Source organism: Arvicanthis niloticus, chromosome 16 (assembly GCF_011762505.2).
Source record: "Arvicanthis niloticus isolate mArvNil1 chromosome 16, mArvNil1.pat.X, whole genome shotgun sequence".
NCBI lineage: Eukaryota > Metazoa > Chordata > Mammalia > Rodentia > Muridae > Arvicanthis > Arvicanthis niloticus.
In genome coordinates, this window is record NC_047673.1 from 35,089,067 (window position 1) to 35,106,176 (window position 17,110).

Consider the following 17,110-nt stretch of genomic DNA (forward strand, 5'->3'; position numbering starts at 1 on the left):
TCTTCATCCTTAGTGCTCTCTTCTTAGCAAGTAAGAATTCCTTATACTCTCATCTATTAGCAAAGCAAACTAAATATGTATGCAACTACAGCAGGGTATAAAACATTAATAGCAAGTCGGCAAGGTGTTCACATCAAAGCGCTCTGATCTTTGATTTCAACTTATCTGAAGATGGACTTTCAGAATTATCACGTACAATAAAAATGGGCATAAAAGATGTTGGGACTCAGCTTTCCTACCGGGTTGTCAACCAGTTCCACACACGTCATTTAAAAGCTAATCCCGCACTGCCTGGTTGAGAAATCGCCTTCTACGTCTGGGCAACAAGAGACCCCACTTGGTCTGGGTACCTCTTGAAAACTGCAAACACTGGACGTGAGGATTCCCACGACTCTTGGAGAAACTGCCTCTCTTTGAAGCCCATATTACTATTAGAACACAAAGTGGAAAGAGTAATTTGCTTACAGGGATTTTTACCCTAAAATACCATCCGGTTTGGTTATCTAGTAGTGGAGTCACGCCTGGAACTGCAGGAGCATCCACAGGAAAGGAGAGACACTGGTATCTGCTGGAATAGCTGCTAAGAAAAATTGCAGTCTGGCTTCAGTGCCAAAAATTGTTGCATTTCTCCAAAGCCATCAAGGGCCATTTTTCTTCTGGCTTCTGGTGACCATATAATTGATTAGGTTTCCTTCTTTTCATTGGCTGTTAGGAGGGCTAGAGCCCACTTCTGTTTCTGGCGCTCTTTCAGACCTGGCATCCTGAAAAAACTCTGCCAATAAAAAATAACCAAAGTGTTGAATTAAGGGGGAAAGGTAGGTCTTTAATTACATTTCTGAGCTGGCACAAAAGAAAGAAGAACAGAAACTCGGAGGTGACTGATGTGAGTACTAAGTCAGCTCCCCCTTCCAAAGGGGGCGGGGCGGGGTGAAGCACCAAAGAGAGAAAGTACCCACCAGGACAGCTGCCATGGATAAAGGTGGAACAGAAATCCAAGACCAAGCAAGGGAAGAAGATGGGAGGATTTCTCGCATGAAGTTGGGACATCAAAGATCTACAGACCTTTAGCCTAAGGAAAACTGAAAACAAAGCCAGTCTTTCAGAAACAGCACCGAAAAGATCTTTAAACTTTGAAAAAGAAAGAGGGGGTGGAGAGAGAGAGAGAGAGAGAGAGAGAGAGAGAGAGAGAGAGAGAATAGCATTGAAGTCCAAATCCAGCCACCTGCGTGATTGAGAAAATTTAAAGCAAAGAATTTTGTTTCAAGTTGTCTAGCAACAGAACTTGTTTTCCTAAGATGGCTGAAAGAACGGAAACGAGCATGCTGCTTCTTCCAGAAGTTAACGCATTTCCATCAAAAAGAACCTGAATTCACATTCGCCATACAAAAAGTGGGAAAAATCAACAAAGACGACAGAAAAGAACCACAGAGACTCCAGATATTAAGTTTTTAAATACAGAATAAAACAGAACTGTATTTCTCACCTTGACAAAATATGAGACTTGAAAGTAGGAGTTAAGAACATGAGAATATATTTTAGAACCATCAACTATGGTTTTGTAAAAAATAAAATTATTTTAAAAATTATAAACTCAGGCCATAGAGATGGCTCAGTGGTTAAAATCACTTCCTGTTATTGAAAGCGTTTGGTTCCCAGCACTCATGTCAGAAGCTTACAGCCTCCTATGATTCCGACACCAAGGACTCTAACATCGTCTTCTGGTCTCCGTGGGCATGTGCACACATGTGACATGCATGAACACAGTGAGATCCTTCTTTTTAAAAAGAGGTTATAAACTCAGTAAATGGATTAGATAGAATAAATATAGCTGAAAAGAAACCGCCGAACTAGAACACAGATCTAATGAAACAATTCTGAACTCAGATAATGGAATAAAAGAGAAAACTATGGAGAAGAGTTTTTTGTTGCACAAAACCTTAAATAAGCACTACCATAATTTTAACCAGAGTTCCAAAGCTATGAACCTAGTTGAAGAGACAATATCCTCAGTGGTAAGAGCCATGTGCAGAATGGACTGTGACATCTTAGTGTGGGTTCTTCAGGAAGCACGGCTATGATGAAGGACACCCTCATTAGAAACTGAAAAAGGGGAGTCCCCAACTGGGTGACAAACACTGGCCTTAGAGAACTTTCCAGGAATGACAACAAGATTGCAGGTAGGAATGCCCTGAGGGAGAAGAGTTTAAGTCTACTGACTAGAGATTAAACCTATGCTGTATAGATAAACCACAAAACCCTGGAGGAAGTTTGCTGCTTCTTCCTCCTCAGGAACTTGAGTGTCTGAACATTTACTAGGAAGGACTTAAAATTTAGATTCAAGGCAATCTGAATAATCGCATGTGTTCTTTCATTGTGAATTTCATACTTGCATACAGTGTTTTCTTAGTTAGGGTTTTACTACCGTGAACAGACACCATGACCAAGGCAGTGCTTATAAGGACAACATTAACTGGGGCTGGCTTCCAGGTTCAGAGATTCAGTCCCCATCATCATCAAGACGGGAACATGACAACATCCAGGCAGGCATGGTGCAGGAGGAGCTGAGAGTTCGCCATCTTCATCTGAAGGCTGCTATCAGAATACTGACTTCCAGGCAGCTAGGGTGAGGGTCTTAACCCCACGCCCACAGTGACACACCTACTCCAACAAGGTCACACCTACTCTAACAAGGCCGCACCTCCTAATAGTGCCACTCCCTGGGCCGGGCATATACAAACCATAACAAGTATATTTTGGTCATATCCACTCTTCATGACTCTCGTCTATTCCTTTCAGACCCCCCTCCCTCCAAAGACCATGTCGTCTGTTTTTGCTTTGTTTTTATATAACCCAGTCTAGTGCTGCCCTTATTTGCATACATGTAGGCTGTCCACTAGAGCAGGACCCATTTGCCATGGGACATACCCTTGAAGAAAACAGACAGTCTTCCTTGCAGCCATCCACGTGCCAGAAGCTCCTCCGAAAGGAGTGGGTCTATTGTGCCTCTCCCAAGTCGTCCTGGAAGGCTTACCGGATCGATCTTGCTAGGGCGCTTGTGAATTCACTTTTGCAGCAGCCACAGCGCGGTCCAGAAAATGCGGTCCCACGACTCCCCCCCCCCCCCCCGCCCCGCCCCTTGCTCTGGCTCCTGCCTTCTTTCTGCTCTCCCCAAACACTCTGAAACTGCTGGAGGCTAGTCAGCCGGAAACAGCTTGGGCTCTTTGGCGGAGCTGCCTGCAGGCTGTACTTGGAAGCTTTAAGGACTTGTCTTTTGTGAGTCGTTTACCCAGGCTGCAGTGGACTTGGTTTTGAGATGTGCCCTGTACGTTGACTCCTGAACCATGCTTCTGTAAGTAACCCCAGTACAAGCACAGGTTCACCAAGCTGGACGTGGGTGGAATTGCTTCCTGGGGCAAGAGGCAACAGATGTTTGGTCCCATCACTGCAAGAATAGTCAGTCATTCAACATAATTTTTAAATCTTTTCCACCCCCCTCAGTTGTTCACATATTCATTCTCTCTCTTCCTCCCTCTCTCCCCTCCCCTTCTCTCCTTTCTCCCCTCCCCCCTCATACTCATGCATGTGCTCACATACGTGTTTACTAAAATCCACTTAGTACAAAAGTTGGAACTTAGTTGTCTGTCATAACACAAACATTTGTGAAAATGTATTTAACTGAAAGTGAAAGTCATAAAGCCAAGGACCCGCACATAATGTGTCAGTCTAGAGAACTGCGTTTCAACATTCACATTCACTACACTTGTATCCCTATCTTGCTTTCAATAATCTCACAACAAACACATTTTGTCTTCAGAAGGACTTAGAAATGACTCAGCAGCCCTTCTTTGGGGGATGTGTAGAACGGACAAAGCTTCTGCCCTCCAATCTTAACTCCCTAGGCTGGATGCCTTCTGTCTTCATGAATTCACAACATAGTAATGTTCTGGTCAGCTGGTGCTATCATTCAATACACAGGTTCCTTCAAAATTAACATGGAATCGGATTCCACGTTAGATAGCAGACTGTAAGAAAAGCCAGTGTGACGTGTGATTTTGAGTCCGAGAATAGTTTAAGAAGTAAATAAATAAAAGCCACAAATACAATTATTCTAGCATACAAAACGAACCCTATGTGACACCCTAAGAAAGACAAACAATGTAACCAAATAAATCTGTGTTTTATTGCTTTCCTAATAAGTCTTTAATTTGATATAAGTACAAACTTTGAAAAAGTTGCAAAAAAAGACTATGCAACCCAATGTATTCTGCCGAACTCTTGTATTTTCATGATTACACCTGCTTCCTGTTTGATCACCACCCCCCAGAGAGATATCTAAATCATCTGAGATGAAAGCATTCATACCCCTAACTTTTAAATACCTCCAGCCTGTGTCTCCTCAGATCAGGATATTATCTTATATAACTACAGTGGGATTATTAAAATCAGGAAGTGTAGTGCTGCTCAATTATCATTAATTATCCATATTTAAATTTACCAATTGCCCCAATAAATTTTACGGTAGCACGTCCTCAAGTCCAGGGTGTAAGCCAAGAGAAAATATTGCATCTAACACAATGTCTGTTTTTCTCTTGTTTGATTAGAAATAGATATTTGACCTTTTTTTGAGGTTTACCATGGGTGTTGGTTTGTTTGTTTGTTTTTAGTTAAAGCTGGTTAATTTATAGACTACCCCTTACATTTAGTTTTTCTGATTTTTTTTCGTAATTTCATAAATTGATTAAGGATATGCACAAGGGCAGATTTGTCCCAAAGGGATGCATATTAACTCAGAAGACAGCTGGTATCAATTTGGACCATCCACAGGTAGAGATGTATATATTTAATCATATCGGAAAATCAAGAGATGAATATGCTCGTGGGTATTTATAAAAGCTTACAAAGCATGAGCCGAATCTGATAAACTCATAACATAAAACAGTAAGCCTGGTTATATCTAGAATCACCTAGGACCCAATTCTTTAGGCATACCTCCAAAAGATTATCAAAGATTAGCCTCTAAGCAAGCCTATAAAGGTTTAACTAGACTAGGTTAAATAAGATAGGCTTTGTATATGCTTGGCCCAGGGACTGGCACTATTTGGAGGTGTGGCTTTGTTAAAGTAGGTGTGGCCTTGTTGAAAGAATTATATCACTGTGGGATGGGCTCTAAGACCCTCCTCCTAGCTGCCTGGAAGCCAATATTCTGTTAGCAGCCTTCAGAAGAAGATGTAGAACTCTCAGCTCCTCCTGCACCATGCCTATCTGGATGCTGTCATGTTCTTGCCTTGATGATAATGGACTGAACCTCTGAACCTGTAAGCCAGCCCCAATGAAATGTTTTAAGCATTGCCTTGGTCATAGTGTCTGTTCACAGCAGTAAAACCCTAACTAAGACAGCCACCTTAAGTGGGCAGCACCATTACTGAAGTCTGAACTGAATGAAAACAGAGATTGAAATAAGTATTCCTTCCTACTCCCTGGCTGAGGGATCAATGTGACCAGGTGCCTCAAACTACTCCTGGTAGGACTTCCCTGCTGTGGTAAACTGGACCCTCCAAAAACGTGAGCCAAGACAAACCCTTTCTCTCTTAGGTTGCTTTTGTCGGGGGATTTTATCACAGCAAGAAGAACACTAACTGATACACTTGATCAGGCCCTTTGAGAAGTAGCAATGAAATATGCGACACATTAAGAATAGAATGAGAGAAACTGCTACAGGGAACATGGGAACTTTGGGGCATGTTGATGCTGAGGGAAAACAAGTTACTAGTAGTTTCAGGGAGAGAATAATAAATTCGAGTAATAAATCTTAATTAGCCCACACTCCCTTTCAGGACATCACTGATAATTATGTTAATAAATCACAACTGTTTGATCTGTTTCTGGCAAAATGGAAAAGGAACTTCTGTGCTGGCTTCCTTTAGCTCAACAGGTTTTGACTTTAAAGGGGTTTAAGACGATGCTCTTAGGCCCAGCCTCTACAAGCAAAACCAAGATGTCTGTGGGTGGCGTGGGTGAGACGGCTCAGTATGCATGCTTGCCACTGACCCCTGGAGTTGATTCCCAGAGGCACACTGGAAGGAGAAACCCAATTCCAGTAAGGTGTCCTCTGACCTCTGCAGGTCTGTTGTAGCATGTGTGCAAACCCCCAACCCCCTGACCCTTTTTATTTAAAAAGTAAAAACAAAAAAAGTTACAAATATATGCAGGTACCTTTATGAAAATGTTGGGAGTGGATTAACAGTCTAAACATGCATAGAAGAAAAGTCTACACACAGAGAATTTTTTTTTTTTGTCTGATATCACTTTGTTTCGGTATTTTTGTCTTCCTGGTCTTTGGCTTGTATATTATGGTTTCCAATTTTGTGTTTTTATTGGTTTTGTGTGTGTGTGTGTGTGTGTGTGTGTGTGTGTGTGCGCGCGCGCGCACTGGAATTTCTCATGCTTTCTCTTTGTTATTTTTTTAAATCTGATTTGTTTGCACATTTGTTTTTTTTTTTTTTTCTTTTCTTATTTTAACTTATTCTTTAATCTTTTTTACAATCCAGACTTTATCCACCTCCTGGTCCACCCTCTGACTGTTCCACATCCCATACCTCTCCCCCCCGACCCCCTGCCAAAATGATATTCCCACCTTCTCACCCCTACCTCACCAGATCTCCCCACTCCTTGAAGCTCCAAGTCTCTTGAGGGCTAAGTGCATCTTCTCTCACTGAGTCAAGACCCAGCAGTCCTCTGTTGTATGTGTGTCTGGGGCCTCATATCTGCTGGTGTATGCTGTCTGGTTGGTGGCTCAGTGTCTGAGAGATCTCTGGGTCCAGGTTAGTTGAAACTGCTGGTCTTCCTATAGGGTCACCCTTCTCCTCAGCTTCTGGCAGCTTTAATTGGGAAACAGCTCAAGGGGAGGCCTCAAGGCCTGACACTATTACGATGCTATAATGTGCTTACAAACAGGGGCCTAACATGACTGCCCTTCAAAAGGCGCATTTGTTTTCTAAAGACAAGGAGAAAGTGGGTATGGAGTTGGGTGAGTGAGGAGGTGGAGAGGATCTGGGAGGACCTGGGGGAGGGGACACAGTAATCAGAATATACTGTATTCAATATATTATATATTGAAATGAAAAACATTTATTTTAGTTAAAAACTAACTACAACTCTACACACATTTACCACAGCAGACAATGTGTTGTGTGTTTTCACAGTTAAGGTCCCAGTCAGCAGAGCATCATCTAGTCAGCTCCCACCCTCACTTGTTGCCCTGTCCCATGGAGAGTGTCTGTGTTTAATGGGCCACATTTGGGTTTAAGAATGCTCCTCTGAAATCCTCCCGCGGTAATTTGCTCCATCCCGGCAACTGGATACAGTGCGGTGCTGTTTAAAGTGAAGGAGAAGGAAACTCAAGGCTTTTGCAATGTGCAAACGATAATTTCAGCATCAGTTTTCAGAAATTGTTCTGTTAGGGGGGAAAAAATAGTCAACTTCCCTAGAGGGTTCCGTGCTGGACTGTTTCCACGCTGCTCTCTAGGCGTGCAAACTTCTGAGATTGAATCACGTAAAGAACTGAGCTTGTTTCTTCTGCTGTGAGCTCAGTTTGCCTCACGCTCACGTGGAAAAGGATCCACCCCACAGGAGGGGTGGTGCTGTGACAGCAGGACACCCAGTTACACTTTGTGCCCTTTGTCCTGATCCTTCTCAGAGATTGTTCAGGCTCCTAAGTAAGGCGGCATTTTAAACTGCACCGGAGAATTTTAAGATGACATTGGTACCCCGACAACTTTTGTGTCCCTGTGTAGGAATACCTGATAGAAGCAACTTAAAAGAAAGAAAGATTTGCCTTGGCTCACGGTTTCAGGGGCTCGGCGTCTCCGTGGCAGAGAAGGTGACACAGCAGCTCAGATGGTGGAGGCATTCGGAAGCAGGGAGGCAAGGAGGCAGGGAATGGAGCCTGTTCGTATCACTGTGGGACAGTGAGCAGAAACTGAGGCACGAGCCAAGGAGCCAAACACAACCTTTAAAGTCATTATCTTTACAAACCAACTTCCACTGGCAAGACTGCACGTCTCAAAAGATTGATGAGGTCACAAAATATGAGCTGAGGAACGGGCACTCAGAGATGAGGCGCAAGGGAAGACTTTGGATGCAGCTTGACACACCCCATTACCCCAGCTGACCCATAGCTCCTAGAGATTATAAAATAAACACAAATGATTTTGTAAAACAAACAAACAAATGCTGCCATAAAATATGGTTTTCCCAAAGACCTTGTGTGAGAAATGATCTACAGTATACCTGTAGAAACAGAACAATAAATGTACCAGAGATCTTAATGTAAGATCCACTAGAAGAAAACACTGGGGAACATTTTTAGGAGACGGTCATGAATGGGAGAGATGGCTCAGTGGTTAAGAGCACATGGCTGCACTTCCAGAGGCCCTGGGTTTGATTCCCAGCACCCAGAGTTTGGCTCACAACTGCCTATGACTCCAGACCCAGGTGATCTATGCCTTCTTGGGACCTCTGAAAACACTTTATGAACACACTGCACAGACATACAGACAGGCAAAACACTCATACACATAAATAACAAGATGGTCAAACAACTTTTTAGAAGAGACAGCCATAGCCAGTGGCTTTCTGAATAGCACTACACTGGTTCAAGAAACAACACAAGGAGCTGACAGCTGAGATAGTATCAAATTAACAGGCTTCTACATACCAAGGTAAACAATTAACAGGCTGAAGGTAATGCCTACAGAATTGAAATATAAAGCAGCCAACCACCCATCTGAAAAAGTTGTAAACATAAAAAAATGTAATTAAGTAAATAAATAAAAAAACGTAGGCACCAAAAGAACGAATAATCTAATCAGCAAATGGGCAAAGCTAACCTAGCAGACACTTCTCAGAACCGAGTACAAATGGCCACAAAGGCATGAGAAATCAGGGCCTCTGCACCTCACTTAGGCAGCACAGTAGAACTGGTCTTGGTAGCCTGGGGTTCATTGAAATGAACTTGTTTGCAAGGAAATATGTTTGAACAAAAAGGTACACTGTGTGACACACAGTGACACACTGTAGTTTCCATGGTGAGATGTTTTTGTTATTTTTTGTTTTTTGTTTTCTTTTGGGTGGGGTGAGGCGGTTTGCAAGGGCAGAGGGCAGATATGAAGGGATGGTGGATGAGTGGGATTGGGTGCATGATGAGAAATTCACAGAGAGAGAGAGAGAGAGAGAGAGAGAGAGAGAGAGAGAGAGAGAGAGAGAGAGAGAGAGAGAGAGATTAGGGCCTAACAAGATAGCCAGATCCAGATGTTCTTGTGGCACAAGCATGAGAACCTCAGACCAATACCCTGAACCAATGTAAAAGCCCCAGGCATGGTGTCATGGTGTCGTGTGCTTGCAGTCAAGCACAAGAACATGAAAAAAGTGGATCCCCAAGGCTCACTGGGCACCCAACCTAGCCTCCCACACAAGCTCCAGGCCAGTGAAAGACTTCCCTCAAACAACAGGGCAAATGGCATCTGAATGAGTAACACCCCCAATTAACCCCGCCAGTATTCATACCCATATCCGTGCACATGTACTGCAACATACATGTGTCTCATGGATATATATATATATATATATATATATATATATATTACATTGAAAAAACCTCAACATCTTCATCCATAAGAGAAGTGGAGGGGGGGGGGGGACCTACATTGTCAAGTGTCAAGTGCCCAATGGCGCGCACACACACACACACACACACTTTATTATAATTTATTCTCCAGTCAGTATTGTTATCAAGAAAGCGAAGACAGTCAGTCAAATTTGCAGAGATGCAAGAAGGAAAGGGTCCCTGCTTCAGTGCTGGTGGGAATACAGACTCCTTCATCCACTATGTAAATCAGTATGGAGATTTCCCAACTAACTCAAAATAGATTTATTCTGTGAACCAACTATACTACTTCTATCTCTGTATGGAAGGACTTTTAAGACAGCAAATGACGTTTTATGATAGCCAAGTTAAGGTATCAGGCCTTAATCAGTGGATTAGTCAGAGGATGGATGCAGGAAGAAAATGAAGTGTTACTCAACCACAAAGAAAACTTAACTGTTGCCACTTGTGGGTGAATATCCATCGTGTTAAGTGTGATAAGCCAGAGTCAGAAAAACAAACAGTACATTTTCTCTCATACTGAGAATCCAGACTTATTTTTTTAAAAAAAAGAAAAGAAAGTAGGAGAACTCTGGAGAAGAAGGTCAGACAGAAGTGCAAGGGAGGTGTCAAAGGCAGGACAGAGGGGGCAAATAAGATCCAATTAGATTTATATGGACCTTTGAAAATGTCACTATCAAACCTGTTATATTGTACAGCTGTAAGATGGAGCTCAACTAAATTTGTTTTGATTAAAATTTCCATTCTAAATAGGGACCAAATAAAGTTTAAGTTGCAAGACCTCTCTGGGTAACTGGCATCCTGCTTGGCAGAAAGAGACATGTATATGGGTATCTAACATGTCAAGAATTCATGTCAAGTGGAAACATGAATTCTAGGCAAGTTGCCCTGCCATGATTGAATAGCCCAACCGATGGGATCAGGAACCACAAAGACATGTTCCTAAGGAAGTGCCCTATCCTTAAATTCTGATTGGTGGGAAAATGTACTTACAACTTGGCACAGATGTTTATGGATTTGGGGCTTAAAAACCCTGCACCACTCTGGGTCGGGGTTACAGTTCAGCTCCCAGGTCTGTTCTGTGGCCCTGATTGATCAGCAGCAGGGCTGAGTACTATAAGTGTCTGTCATCTGCTTAGATATTTACTAAGATGAACATTCAAAGACACAGTCAGCTCCTGAGTCTCTGCTGTTGTCCCTGGCTGGTCAGTTTTTGCTGCCTCATTCAAACAAAGATCTCGCTTTGCTGGACTATTGTGACCACTTGGGTTGTTTTGGATTTTGAACTCCAACATAACTAATACACGCTGGGAAAAAAATAAAGACCGTGGAAGGAGAGCCATTTCCAGAGGGTGTGGTGGAAAGATCTGTGTACATGTTCCGGATCGAGACTTCTAGACTTTTACTTTTTAAAGAAGTGGATTTTTAAAACAAAGTCTTTCTTTCTTTGAACTCCTTGAACAGCCCTTATAGCCTTAGGCTTTTGCCACTGGGTAGGTGGTTTTGAGAAAACGGCTCCTGAGAATAGAGTTCCAGACATTTGTCTGTGTTTTCCTACCCAGGATTCTGTGCTCTGTTCTTTCCCTTTCAGGGTTCATTCCAGATCTTCACTCCCTCACTCTCCCTTTCAGTCAGTCATATTTCCCCCCAGCTGAGCCTTCCTGTGCTTGCTTACAAAGGTCTCCAGGAGGAATAGTTTAAAGCTGACTTGGCCATGGCCTTGGCTTTATAGCCTCTGGCTTCTGAGAAGATAAGAAAACATCACCGCTTGCTTCGCCTTCAGATCGAATAACTTTATCACATGGAAGAAGTGAGTGGCTTCCTCAAAGGCACTTAGTAAATCATTGGCAGAGGAAGCAGTAACTGACTTTTGGACCCTGCCTGCCCTTCTTGTGTGGCCTTCCATTTTACATTCATGAGAGAGCTAGCATAGACTCAACAGCCAAAATATTTTCCAAGGAGCCAGCCAGTGCAGGACCAGCTTGTTCCAATCTACAACTACTTACAGAAGCCCCCACAGACACCTTAACAAGAACCCTGCTTTGATAAGAAGGCTTACAAGAAAGCTTTTTTTTTTTTTTTTCCTGAAAGCTTTTATTTTTTTTCCCTATATAGGAAAAGCAGAGTGATGGTGTGGCAGCTGCTTCTGTTGCCACAGGAGAGATACAGCAAGGGTAACGGATCTGGGACCCCAAAAGAACTGAAGATCTTTAGGGATGAACATTTTCATTTCATGTTTTAATAAATTCTGAGGCTCATATTGGGGGAAACAATTGAGGGTTTTTGTTTTGTTTTGTTTTGTTTTTGTTTTTTTTTTTTGTGAGAGCAAAAGTGAGAAAGAGAGACAGAGAGACAGACAGGGCAAGAAACAGAGAAAGACAGAGACAGACTGAGAGACAGAGAGACAGAGACAGAAGCAGAAAGATTACTCAAGCTATGAACTTTGACCAGTTCTAATAAAGTAAGAGACTAATTTGAAAGAAAACAAAATTGCATGCTGCAGCAGTAAGATAAAATAGCTAAGTCCTTTGGCTAGGAGTGTCATTCACTGGAACTTGAGAGTTGCCTGGGGCTTGATCTCCACCACTCCCACACTCCCAAACACACACTCACACACACCCAGACATTTGATGTCTACAGTGAAGTCTATGATTCTGGGAGGTCAACTGTGCTCTCGAAAGTGGAAACAATGACATGCTCACCCTACAACAGCCTGCGTTGCAAGGTCATGAAAGCAGCGCACTTAGCTTAAACACCTTGTGAGAGTCCCACTGGTCAATTGATAACAACTCTTTGTGCCTCGAAACTGACGGGCACCTTTTAGCTGCTACATCAGCCCTTCTCAACTTTTGGATCATGACACCTGAACGACCCTTTCACAGGAGTTGCACATCAGATATCCTGCATTATCAGATATTTATATTACAATTCAAAGCAGGAGCAAAATTAAAGTTATGAAGTAGCAACATAAATCATTTTATGGTTGGAGGTCACCACAACACAAGGACCCATATTAAAGGGCAACAGTGTTAGGAAGGCTGAACATCACTGTGCTGTGTGATAAAAACATTCCTAGCTTTTCCAGTCTAAAAGCAGGCCTATGAAATCTGTAAAAGATGTGAGAATGTTGAACTTCTGGACTGAACTCAAATAGAAAAAAAGAAAAACTTAAGACAATGAAGGATGGCTTTGAAGTTCTTATTTCATTATTAACCTAAGGGACAGCCTGGATCTCCATCATATTTTAACTAATCCAGGTTCTTAAGAAGGTTTGGATGTGGTTCAGCCATGGCAAGCCCCCCTAAGCTTAACATTTCCACAGCTGACAAGATTTGCTGGCTGGTGAGTCAGGCATTAGAAATGTCTACAGAATGGAGAGAGAAAAAAAGTTCTTTCCTTGTCCCAGCCTCCTGGGTGACACAAGTCTTGCTCAGAGGACAGGATTTGTACCAGAAAGACTAATTCAGTCTTGTGAATATCATCCCAAAGCCAGGATTTGAACAAAAGTAAGGCAAGCAATATATATATATATTTATATATCACTGAACAGAGAGAGTCGCCTGCCTCCTGTGTCATTTCTTGCTCAGTAAACCCTTCAGGGTATAACAAAAAAAAGTTGAATAATTTGGAGAGATTGGTAGATGTGTTGTAGAATATTAAGCCAAGTGAAAATTATGTATCAATCAAAAATAATTACATAAATTCTAGGAGTCAACATGAAAAAAAATCACGACATGTTGTTAAGAAAAAAGGGGTCAGTTCAGATTAATGAGAATTGAGGCCATCTGTGTGCAAAATATTATGTTGTACTGTATGTACACATGTGTGTATGTGTGCCAGGCAACACACTCACTGTGCAGGAGTCCCCAGTAGAGATACTTATGTTGAGATGGACATGTCCTTATGGTGGGTGGGCCCACGCATTGCAGGATACTTTATAGGATCTGGACTATCCATGAGGTACCAGTAGCAAGAGATGTACAAGCTCCTACAAGTGACAATCAAGACCTCTCTAGGTATTGTCTCATGTCCCTTGGGAGGTCCTTTTGAGATCCATTGTTCTGAACACTAAGGCTTGGGGTGGGGGGCGTGGTCGCCTTATTTTCCTTCTCACTTCCTCTGGAGTACTTTATTTATTTATTTATTTATTTATTGTCTCCTTGTTTGAGTTTATCACGGACATTCTTAGATTAAAAAAGAAAATCAGTTTGTAGATGTTTTTGGAGGGAAAAGGTTTACAGATTCACCTCATAACTCATTATGAAACCTGGAGAAACTGAACTATGTATCTGTTTAAAAAAAAAAAAGTTCTAGGGAAAACTGTGCTGCCGTTTGGATTGATGTCGTGGGTACACGCAGTGTATTTACTCTACTCTGTGGGGAGAAAATCAGAATACACATTCTTTTTATAGCCCCCAAAATAACAGCATCAGAACTGTTAGGGGAAGTGTCGGCCAAATCAAGATACTTAGCTAAGGCAGCTGGCATTCAAATCCAAGGTTATGCTTTTTTAAAAGTTGTCCTTCAGCAGAAGGCCCCGGATGTCCACACTGGAAAGCTGGTCCACTAGCTTATTTCCTCAGATTATGATAGCAGACTTTTGGTGTCTTATTTAGGGTTTTACACCATGACTAAGGCAACTCTTATAAAGGACATTTAATTGGCATTGGCTTGCAGGTTCACAGTTTCAGTCCATTACCAAGGCAGAAACAAGGCAGCATCCAGGCAAGCATGGTGCAGGAGGAGCTGAGAGTTTTACATCTTCATCTGAAGGCTGCTAGCGGCATACTGGCTTCCAGACAGCAAGGATGAGGGTCTTAAAGCCCATACCCACAGTGACACACCTACTCCAACAGGGCCACACTTACTCCAACAGGGCCACACTTACTCCAACAGGGCCACACCTTCTAAAAGTGCCAGTCCCTGGGCCGAGCATGTACAAATCATCACACTGGGAGACACTGAATTCCTTGAGAAGGAAGAAAACATTGACAGTTCTGGTATAGATTAATTTATGGCCTATGCTAAGGTAATTAAGCTAGGTAATTCAGATATAGACGACATCTTTGTAGGGTAGCCTTTGAGATCATTGTCTGGTTACAGTTATATGCTGCAAGATCGTCCCACAAGGCAGCTTCCTGGTGGTTCCAAGGACAAGACTAGCAGGAGCTCCTCAACTGAAGAAGCATGAAACCCAGGAATCTTCAGGGCTGCCTCACTGGGCGAAGAGAAACACCCATGGAGGACATCAAAAGTTCTTCAAAGTGAAAGGGGCCAAACTGAAAATATACCAAACAACATAAAGGAGGAATTAGAGGATGCGGGGAGGACAAAATTAAAGAGGAGAGGCAGAGACAGGGCGGGGAACACAAGACCAAAAGAGAACAAGGCTCACAGCGTTTGCACAGCACGGCAGCGGGAACAAGAACTTAGAGCATTTAGGAACAAGGATTGGGAAAGGAAGAAAAGAAAACGGTGTTCTGGTTTCGCTTTTGTCTTTAGTTTTGATTTTCCACCCTTAATTTACTTTTTATTCACTTTACATCCCCGATCACCCCCGCCCACCCATCCCTCTTCCCAGTGGCCGCCTCCCTAGCTCTTTCCCCATTGCCCCTCCCCTTCTCCTCTGAGAAGGGGGAGGTCCCACCCCCCAGTACCAACCCACCCAGGCATATCAAGTCACTAGGCTAGATGACTAGGCGCATCCTCTCCCTCTGAGGCCAGACTAGGCAGCCCAGTTAGGAGAACAGGGTCCACAGGCAGTCAACAGAGTCAGAGATAGCCCCCGCTCCTGTTGTTGGAGATCCACATGAAGACCAAGTTGCACATTCACTACATCTGTGCAGGGAAGGGGATAGGGTGGACTAGGTCCAGCCCATGAATGCTCTTTGGTTGGTAGTTTAGTATCTGGGGACCTCCAAGGGTCCAGGTTAGTTGACTCTGTGGTGTTTGTCCTTTTTTTTCCTTAATGATTCATTTATCTATCTATCTATCTATCTATCTATCTATCTATTTATTTATTTAATTCCCTTTGCATCCTGAGGTAGTCTCCCAGCTCCCAGTCCCCTCTCCTCACATGGCTCTCCCCATCCCTCCCCTTTTCTTAAGCACACAGTAGTGGTCAGTGGTAGGGATAGCTCCAAGAACGATTGTTCTCCAGGCCCAGAGATATATGTAAGTATTTCTCCTCTTTTTCAAAGTAGTCTTTGTACTCCTTAAGTCAGCATAGTTTAGTCTCACAGTGTTTACCCATGATTCGGCCTTCATGTCACATGTTAAACAAGTCTCCGTTTCCTGCTTCTGCTCCTAGGGAGTTGGTCCCTAGCTGTGCAGGGCTTCTTACTCACTCCCCTCCCTCTCAGAGAAAGTAAGTTCCTTTCCTGACTCCATAAAAGATAATGTCATAGATGCATGATACACACTCTGTGTGTGGCCCTGGAGCCCTTCCAGTAGGAGTATAACAGCAACAGCCAGAAATGGCACAAAAATAAAAGATAAACTTCAGTGTTGGTATTAGGACTAGCGATGGCTTCTTCCTCCTGGGACAGGGAGGGAAGAACACATACTCTGGGGCCTCCCAGAAAATGAGACATCACTTACTCACAGTGCTTAGGCCACAAGGCAGCTAAAGAGCTGACTTCTGAAAAAACTTCCTACAGGATAGAAAAGCACCATATTAAGAAATAACCAATAAAAAATGATAAATATACTCCCCCACCTTTCTAATATTATATGTGGCAGTATTTAAGTGACTTCCCTAAGGTTGAGATGTTAAAAATTATGAAACAGCAGCCTGCAGTCTCCCTTCTGCATAACCTTATTCAGAGCAGTGGCTCCTAATCTCAGTGTTGACATTCTGTAAGATATTTCATCTGTCTCTAAGACTTCACATAGAAATTTGGGGTTCGCTTCCAGTGGAACTGCACAGGCTGATTGGAATACCAAGCACCTTTGATTCTGCCTGGTTGGCCTATTGAAAGAGAGCAGCTCTAGACTTGAATTCTTAACAGGCCTCAGATTTTCATCTACATCAGAATAATCAATATAAGCACTCGAGTTATGTAGAGTAAAGAACACTTCTTGAGTGTATACTATATCCCAGGAACTAGTCTAGTTACATTTTTAAGGATTCGTTTTTTAATTTACAAACATAATATATCTATTATCCCTTGTGTGGTGTGAGGAAAGTGAGGTCTAGAAGATTCTATAAATAATGTTCAAGTACCCTGCGTGGTTGAACAATGCTGCTCCCAGAAGACATGAGTTATTAAATGAAAATTTCAATGTCTGGCATCACTTACCTCCCTATGAGTTACTGGTCAAGGAGACCCCAGAATGCTGAGTCCAGCATGGATTTAGTGGGGAGTGGAATGACATGGCTCCCATCCCTGGGCCAACAGAGCATGGACGTCCACGAGTGGCTGCTATGGGTGTAAGACTTGTTTG